Source organism: Rhyacophila brunnea, unplaced genomic scaffold, assembly GCF_057557595.1.
Source record: "Rhyacophila brunnea isolate RB1 unplaced genomic scaffold, BYU_Rbru_1.0 scaffold_61, whole genome shotgun sequence".
NCBI lineage: Eukaryota > Metazoa > Arthropoda > Insecta > Trichoptera > Rhyacophilidae > Rhyacophila > Rhyacophila brunnea.
In genome coordinates this window covers 2,109,885-2,120,432 of record NW_028233288.1, presented here as the reverse complement: position 1 = coordinate 2,120,432, position 10,548 = coordinate 2,109,885, and positions in this window count along the sequence as shown.

Genomic DNA, 10,548 nt, shown 5'->3' with positions numbered 1-10,548 from the left:
CTAACGATTCTTATGCAAATTTAAGATTACCAGTAACTAAATCTATAAGATATTATTTTTAACACCTTTGAGCTAGCTAACAATATCTAGCTGCATTTTAATGACAATTTTAAAATATAACATACTTAGCCTAAATCAAATTTTTGTTTTAAATTGAAATATTATCTAAGATATCTTTCTTTTCACGGGAAAATTTATGAGGTTAGGGAATGCTATTCTATTTTGATTTAGCAAATAGTAGGGCCAAAATAAGTCAGAAACGTGTGTATAATGAATGTAAATGTGTTATGCGCATCATTATTACATGTTATCTAGCAATAAAAATTTCGTTTACATAAATACGGTTTTAGTGGAATCAAAAAAAGATTTTGCACCTTTGTTTACACATACAATTAAAAAACACGTTATATGAAAATTCGTTCACTGTGTGTGATGATTTCCAAAATTTTCGATGAATAAGTGTGATATAGATTACCAAAGTAATAGGTAATTTACGAAAACGTTCATGAAATGCATTTATCAGTAATACTTATTTAGAAATATTTCTAAGTATTGAATTTCATAAGACTCCGTCTCTAATTCTTTGAAACACATATTGTTGGCTTTTAAAAAAAGTTTTGCATCCATGAGCTATTTCATAATGTCTAGTGTCTATGAAGCATACCTTTAATTTGAGAATTGAGAACCATCGTTCTTGTAGAATTTGTACTATATTCTTTTTTATTATATTTCAAAGTATTTCCTCGAGGGCGAAGGACTGCATAATATATATGCAAAAATTTTTTTATCTATTATAAATTTCAACATTTGATATAATGTAAGCTGTAAAAAGAATGAAGCTCATGCGAATCTTTATCCAAAGTTCCGAATACCTATTTAGTAAGTTTTATTGACCTATATTCTTTTAGCAAGAAAATAAGGGACACATAAAGCAATTATTGCATGCTCTTATTTTTCCTAGCCTTTTATAAATTAAAATAATTATATTGCGTTTATACCAAATAATATAATTAAGCTCTGTTTTTGCCACATGTTTACAAAATTCAAACCAAAACAATTTTCAGGCATGTTTTTAACTATGGGTAGTTTCTTTCACTGTAAATATTTCTTAAAAAATGATTTAAATTTTATAAGTATCGGAAGGAATCGCCTAATCTATAAAATGCTTTAGAGCATTCATTTTATTCTTCTGCTTTTATTGAGGCAAACTATCTAAATCTTTGTATCTAGAAAAAATTGTATGATTATCGGCCATATAACTTGCATTTGTGTTAAATTTGATATTCTAGAGGGGATTAAAATATTATACAGCATGTGTCAAAAATCGATAAATATTACCAAAAAAAGTAAATAACTCTTTTTTGAAACGATCCACTTTAAAATTCAAAAAATAAGCGCAAAGTTCAATTTATCAAATTGTGTCCTACAGAAAACAAATAACTTTCATAAGCAAAGCCGGCAGAGAAGTCATTATTAAAATGGTTGTGATGCGTAATGATTAGCTTCATATGCCTAGAATTTATTTTGTACTAGATAAATATTGTTATGGCGCTAGCCCCTCTATTCCACATGATTAGGTTTAATATCCGTTGAAAGTTTTCATCACTCTTATTATAGACATAAATGTTTAAAATCATTAACAAAAACTTTCAAAAATGCTCATAAAGATTTACTATTATTAATTATTTCATAAATGATTTTACCGGGCGTGTATTCAAGCATAAAGAATGACTCATACTGAATAAGTATTGTATTTTTTGGTATAAAATATGAGCAGTTCATATTCCTATAAGTTTTTTCTGATATTTATATTAAAACTAAAATTGCAGCTACAGTTATTAATTTATAATTGAAGTTTATAACCGAACTTAAAATTATAAATGTCTAAGCGCATAACTCTGTATTTTTTGATTTTTTCGCATAAGTTTTTATTTATCGTCAAAATATATTAAAACAATAATCTATGATAGCCTTGCTCTTGACCAAATGTTGATATGCAATAATAAATAAAAAAGAGATAAATTGATGCAAATCACACATATATACTGTTAAAAATTTATTTGTGTTGTCAATTTATATATATTTAAAAAATGCTTTGTTGTCTATTTAAATAACTATTTTTCAAGATATGACATTTCTAACACTGATACATGGTAATGTTTGATGTTATTATAAAATTTTATTGCTATTTTAAACTCGCTATTTCATTGCATCAATAAATTCCTGTGCTATATTCAATTCTGGAGCTTTATTTATTAATTCTAAGGAAATTTATAAATATTTGGCAAAATACGGATTTAATATTTCATAAAAGACTTTGTTTATGCGTCAGAAAGTTAAAAAAAACCGTTTACCATGAGCAAATAAAAAACCCATTAAAAACGTCTACTAACGCATAGATGGGTCTTATTTAACAAAGAATGTAATTTTGGTTATGTCTAAACTTTATTGCGAAATTTCACCCGAAATCTCATGAGAACTTTAGCTTAAAAAATCTATAATCATTATACACAACTAAAAAATATGCCTTGTTAAATTGTTTGATTTTTTTGATGATGTTCTTTTAGCATTAGTAGCAAAGTATTTGTGTGTGATTAGGCGTACAAATGTCAGAAAAAAAGCTTCGTACGCTTCATTAAAAACAAAAAACTAAGACTTAATAAAATACACGTGCTTGCCATTTAACGCCTAGTTATTTGGCTTTATCTTGCAAATCTTATTTTTAATAAATTCACAATTTAAATTACATGCAAAATAATATAAAGAAGAAAATTAGAAATATATAGAAAAAATCCACCCATTTAAAGTAATTTGCATATTTGCAAATTAATTTGTGGGATTTTTAAGTTTATATTCGGCTATATTGTTCACAAAATACAGAAATAAATCTTCAGTGCTAATTTCTAATCAAAAAATAGGTTTTTATGAACGCTAGAGGTATAAAGATGGCGTTAATATATCCTTTTGACGGTATAAATTATTAAAACTATATAATATGAACGTGCACACAGAATTAATACAATAAATACGATTAGATCATAGTACATTATAAAAAATTATTTTTTAGACAAACATTTACATCCCTTACTTGTATTTACTACACGAGTTCTTAAAATAAAAAATAACCTTTTCAAAACCGTATAATCATAAATTAAAAGACAAAAACTTCATAATCGACTAATACAAATTTAGAATATTGTTTCTTTTTCTTTAGAGTTTTCTTTATGATTGCTTTTATTTCTAAATAAAATAATATACGTTCAGATTTTATATGTTTATTTAGTATCTCTATTTCTCAAATTTTGCGCATAAAAAAGCACAAATTTTCTGAATTTAAACATCTCAGTTACACTTTAAGCATTTAAAAAGAGAATAATAAGAGACGAACTAAATTACTCATAAAATTTACCTATGAGATTTACTCTATACTTTTATTTAATATATCTACAAGTGTTTTTATATAATGGCTTATGCCAAAAGGAAGTATCCGATATAAAAAAGAAGAAAAATTGCATAAAAATATGTGAATATACATGAAAAGCTTTTTGTAAGCTCAAAATATATTAAAGCACAAAGATAATTTCGCATAAAGAATAACTTTATATCAGAAAAACTAAACAGTAAAGATCTTAACTTTTTTTAATAAATGATTAACATCAACATAAAATTTTTTTCAAGCATATGTGACTGTTAAATTTATAGAATAAACATATATGTGCCCAAAATTTCATAGTAGAAATTAGAATTTATATTATCTTTACGTACTTATATTATAACGGTGTTTCAAATACCAGTTCTCTGCTATATTCTTATCATTTCATCGACGCACTTTAAGGCAGAAACATATAATATAATTTTTCTCAATGGTAACTTATAGCAGAAAAAAATACTCATAGCAGTGTTTGAATCTAATAATGATGCTTAATATTATATAATCATGTTTTTTTTATTTTAAACGATCATACAAAATTTTTTTCATAGATACACAGCGTAACACAAATCAATAATCCAAATGGGTCGTAAAAATATGTAAAATATTTAAACTGAAATTTAGCGTAATTTATGTATATTCTTGACATTTAAGAGACCAAAAATAAAAAATCCGTCATTATAAAATTAGCAGCATTATAAAAATCATCCTTTTTCTATTGTACATCACGAAAAAGCAATAGAAAATTTTTATATGTTAAAATCTGTCATTTTTTTATGTGATAATTATAAAAGACTCTAAAATTTGATAGCTTTTTCTTGTGTTTTAGTTATAAATTAGCACTAAAGTAATGTTAAAAATTTCAGCAATATATTCTTATAGTTCATTGTATTTTTATTTATGGGTTTATTTTATAACACTAAATTTGGTTTTTGTTCTCGAGCACAACTTGCTTAATTCCCTGCGCGCACAGCGTATTTATACTTTCGGTTATCTTCTCCTCTTCAAAGTTTTCCTAGATATCTCTTCTACTTTAGAGATCTATTAATTCGGGATTTTCTCAATCTCAAAGTTTGTATAAATTCCTCGATCTGATTTGTGAAATCGAGTTCCTTCAAGCTTATAGTACATATAAAATATTTATTGTTATTTAAGTTGCAATAAATATTAAATGATCATAGTAGAATTATATCAAGTGCACAGAACTAGTTTTTTCCTTTATATATAAAGTTTAAATTTAGAAAATAAATTTGAATATAAAGCAACTAAATATTATATTCAGCTTTTTGTAAATGAGTTTTCATCATAATTACGATTATTCATATGCAGCTCGGGCATGCTATAAATACCGTTAGTATCGCATAAAAAATTTTGTTCAAAGCAGCATTATTCTTGAATTAGCTTGTATATGGTAAATAATACGAATTTGTCAACTTTTTATTTGATAACGGTCTTTATAAGGCACAAATTTAAGACTTAAATGCCTCTTACTTAAAAATATTCGTTACTGCTAACTAAACTAAAAACATGTATGTTTTACTGGGGATATATTTAGCCCGTGCCTTTATGTGATGAATTTTATGATTTTTTACAATGTTTTCTAGTGCAACTTGATGTGATCGCGACACCAAAGAATGAGTTTGTTACTCTTTTCTAAATTTGTAAAATTTCCTAATAACAAAAATCAAAAAAATTAATGGAAATAAGTAAATTTAGCTTAAAAATTTAGTTTATATGATCAAGTTTTTAATATTTAACGCTTTAATGGGCGATCATAAGCGCCATATACATAGACCCTAATTTTTTTTTGAATTTATTTGAAAATAAAAATACAAAAGTAGGCGTTCTTTTTTTAAAATTATTTAAATATGTATGTCTTTTGACAGAAAAATAAAGAAAGCTGTGTAAATTGTCGAACTTGGCCTTTTTTTGAAGATACATACACAATATAGCAAGAATAGATATGTGTTGACAATGTTTGTTGCATATTTCTCAATATAAAAACGTATATCATGGCGAACATTCCTCTATATATTAACATCATAATTTGCGAATGAGACTACACCAAGGTGAATGGGAGCAAATTCTAAGAAAATTCACACAGAGATACATTATAATTGTAGTGGTTCTTCTAGTAAAGTCTGATATTTTTATGGATAAAAATTTAAAACTTAAACAAATATATTTCGAATATGATATTACAAGCTTCAAACCTCTTCCAACTGTACAAATAGTTGTATATGGTGTTTTTAAGTTCTATTTTTAGTATAGTCATTGTATTTTTTACTTAATTTTTTGTAATTTTTTTTAATTTAAAAGAAATATGTTTATCAGCATGCAAGTTTTAGATTATCATAAAAAATCTTTTATATTTATTTAAAAGAAATTTTTTTGCATAATTATTTTCGAGCCTGTAGACATTTAAATACTTATATTGAATAAAAAAAACATATATACGAATTCGAAGGCCGTATTCATATAATACCTATGAAAAATATATAATTTTAATATCTTTTCCAAAAAAATGCACTAAAACATCTTATATTGACTTGTATGTCTCAAAATTCATGCTGTATTTTAAGTATATAATATAACAGTAAGATCTACATTAAGTTTTTTTTTGTGAGATTTCAGAACAATATAAGATGGTTTATTGCATTTTTTTCGGAAATGTATAAAAATTATATGCGACAAAATGTGCCCCAAAAGAAGCAGAAGATTGTTATTGAATCAAGAAATTATCATTTATATTAAATGTGATATTTTATTTTATATATCTTTTTGTTGTTTCTTGATAAAAAAAAATTTGATCCAAAATCACTAAAAATCGTATAAAACACTTTATCTTTTATAATATAAAGGTCTATAATATAAGTATTCAGTTAGGGTTGCATTTTTTTCTTATTTAAGGCTTTAATGAGCAAAGGATGTAAATGAAAACTATCATATCATATAAATTTGTATAAAAATACCTTTTTACACAAAAAAACAAGCGCGCTCGATTTCTATAACTTTTTAACAGATTAAAGTTATAATTTGTATAGAACAAAGATTCTACCGCGCAATAAAATTTTAAATTATTTTTGAATTTTATATACACTTTGTGATTTAAAATGAATAAAAATAAAGAAAATAATAAATTTAGCTAAAAAAATATATTTTTGAAGTTTCTATATTCTATACGAATTGTTTGAAAAATTACAAAGAAACGAAATCCAAAAAGAAATCGTACACGCATACACTAAAAATATTATTAATAAATTTTTATCTTATATTTCAATTTAAAGTCACGATTTTCACTGATTTACTTTAGTTCTGTCTCTATATTCTCATAAATAAGAATCAATATTAAGATAAATTTAAAGCTTAGAAAATTGATAATAAGGTTTTCTAAGATATAACACGCAATCATCAGTATAAATTGCATATAAAATAAGCATATTTTTTTTAATGATAAGATATTACATTGCATAACATTTATGCAATTACCATTATATAATTTATAAATAATATCGAATATTTAGGTTTTCTATAGAAAATAATTTATGCTGAGATGATTTTTATGCATCTCAGTTCTAAATCACAGCATAAAAATATGATTAGATTATTTAAAAACCACTAGCAAGGCTCTCTGAATTATGGTCTTTACATTTTGTATAAAATTCATTCAAATAAACATATTTTATGCTATTTTCAGATTTTAAAGACGCATATATATTCGATCAAAAAAAAAATTACGTCATATCATTAAAAATATAAATTATAACCATTATATACTCTGTAATATTCTATATTGGTATAACCGATAAAAATTTGTTTCATATATCAGCCATCTAACTTACAATCATAATGCTACTTAAAAATAAAATCGATGATATTTTATTCTCACGCAAGTATTAGAATCTAAATATCCTTTGCAGATTTTGGATGTTCAACATTACTTATTTTTTTATATTTTATCTTGCGCTCTTGATTTTCATTTAGAAATGTGTTTTTAAATATATATACTCGCGTATTTTTATTAGTTTTACTAAAATATAACCCATATAATTTGTTGATCTTTGTTTACTTAGTTTGAATATAAAAAATTCAGATCAATGATCTCGTGGGGTCTGATTTCCAGGTTTCTTGAATTTTCACGAAATCAATATTTTTCTATAAGTAAGAAACTATTAAATAGAACCAAAATTGGTTGTTATGTCATGTATATCGAACATATAAGTGATTTAATTAGAATATTTAGATGTGAATAAGATGTTTTTTTGTGTTATTTTAGTTGATTAAGGGGCAAAGTATGCTTTTTTACCTTTTTTTGTCTAAATTTAAATTTAAGTTTTTTACAAAAAAACAAAAAAAAATGCATTAAATAATAACTACTATGCAACAGGTATATAAAAAAATTTTAATCTATAATTCTTATTGTTATATGATATAATTTTGCTTATAGATATTTATCTACCAGATTCAGTACAAGCTTATACGGTCTGCCATAATATCAGAACTCAAAGAAATTAAAAATTTTAAAGAAACAAAACACATAATTAAATTTTTAAAATAAATAAAGGAATATTTTATTGCAAATGTGGGATGCATTGAGTGAAAAATTAAGATTATTTGTTTGATGATTAAAAAAAAAATTCGAAATGTAAAAAAAAATATATTTAATAAAGTATCATCCCGATTTTTTAACTCTTGTTACGTGTACTGATTTTATTTATAGGATGATTTGCATTCAAATAAGCTACTCAAATTAAATAAAATCGTAAAATACTCTTAAGTCTTTCATTTGTGTTACTTCCGCAAATAGATATTATTTAAAGAACTTTACATAATCTTTTGATAATTTTTTACAGATCCACTGCAAAATTAACGGAATTTTTTTCATAGCTTTTACAGGACATAATGGTACGGTAAATAATGATCAAAATATAAGGGTAAATAAAGAAGAAATCCACAGATTTTAAAAATCATTAACCGGTATTTTAATTGTTTTACTATAATAATTGTATAATATGTTGATCTCATGGTAAGAAAAATTATAATTGCGATTTTTATCTTCCTAATATCTTTTGTTAAAACTAAAAGGCATTAACATAAACAGCTTGATTATATGGGTTCCCTCTTCATTTTTTAAAAATATTGGTACATAGAATCACAGAATTAGTCAACTTGTGATGCGTAAAAAACATCAAATTTAGTTGTAAAGGATTTCCTATTACATATGCGGTTATATTACTAGCTTATCTCGGATCTATTTTTATTTTTACCCGATATATGCAATATATCTCCTATTAAGCAAACATAGTCATGATTTAGATGATATTTATGTTCTTATACACTGAAATGAAACGATTTTGTCTAATTTAGGCTAGTATGTACATCGATGAACAAAGGAATAAAATTTTGTTTTTTGTATTTTCTTTTTAAATTCTAAAAATATTAATAACTTTAATTATTGCTCATTTTCTTTTGTAGATTGTTATAAACTAAAAATATAAATCAATTTACAGATCTTGAAAATAAGGTTAATTATGCCAGCGAAAAAGGTTTGAATAAAATTAAATAAGCAGAAATTCATTGAATATATGGTACATAAGGTAAAAAAATATTTTCTTCCAATTTTTATCGCTGAATTTTGTGATTAGACATATAAAATTGACCGATCTATTTTCATCGTAAACATAATAAGTATATTAATTAAAAATACACAATGACTTATAATAGTTACAAATTTAAAAATTTAAAAATTTAAAAAAAAGAGGTTTTTTTTCAGACGTTAAAATCATAAGAAATTATACGGAATATCAGGTAAATGAACTAAATTATTAGATGATATATAAAAGTTCTAATATCCATCGCTAAAAATCATTAATATAAAAAAATGGATTTGCCCTTTTAAATCAATTAATAGACACTCATTATGCGTAATTAAGAGCGAAAAATAAACTTGCAATAAATAATGCTGTCTGTATAATTTCTTGTATACAATTAAATTTTTTCGTTCTAGTATCTTACTATATAAATATAAATTTGTATCTATATTTTCTATATTTTTTTAATCTATTATTTAAAGCGCAGATTCAGCGTTTATATAATTATTTTACAGTTTTAAAAAAAAAATTATTCTTTTGGCGTTTTTAATCTATGAACATATAAGCAGGTTGTATCGATACATATATAATTCTAGAAGCTTAATAAATACTTCTTTTTTTTGCGTAAAATTTGAAATATTTTTTTTATAATTCAAACACAGGCATGATGAAAAATAGCCATAATGAAAATATTTCAATTATATTCATACTGTGCACTATAAAAAGAGTCTATTGTAAAATTTTGGTAGGTAATTTAGCAGTTGATTTAGAATAAGGCGATATATTACTTTTTATAGAATTACATATATGTTATGGTTAAAGGCTAGATATTTTATTAACGAACAGGTGATTTATAACGTCTATTACTGTATGTAGACAAAAATTAACACTTTTCAAATCAAAGGGTCTTATAATTATGTATAAGAAGGGGCATTTTAGTAATTAAAATATATAAATACCTCTAATTATTATTGTATATATGATAGATACAGTCTTAATTTCAATATTTTGCTCTGATGCCTTATAAACACAAAACCATATTTAAATATTTTTTTAAAGATATATTATGCCTTGATATTAAATTTTTTATCTTTGGTTTTAATGCATTTTATGTCTTAACATTTACTGCGCTTACAACCCATAGGTATCATTTATTTTCTGTGTCTAGATTTCGAATTGTTTTAAGCATAATATGAAATATTGTTATAAGTTGGATATTTTGCATGTGGTCATTATTGTGCCATCCTTTCAAAGGTTGAAATTTAAGCGAAAGTAATTTGAAAAACTACTTTAATATCGATATGCTGTAAAAACATCTATTTAATAGTTATAATATTTAAATTAATGAATGATTCAGAAAAAGCTTAAATATGTTTTTTTTAGAAATATAGATCGAATTTCTCTGCCAAACATAATGTATAGCTTCTGTATCCGTTTCTGATTTAAGATAAAACACATTATTATGAATAATCATTTTATAATCAACAAAATATACAATGGGTAGCTTTTTTAATAGAAATACACATT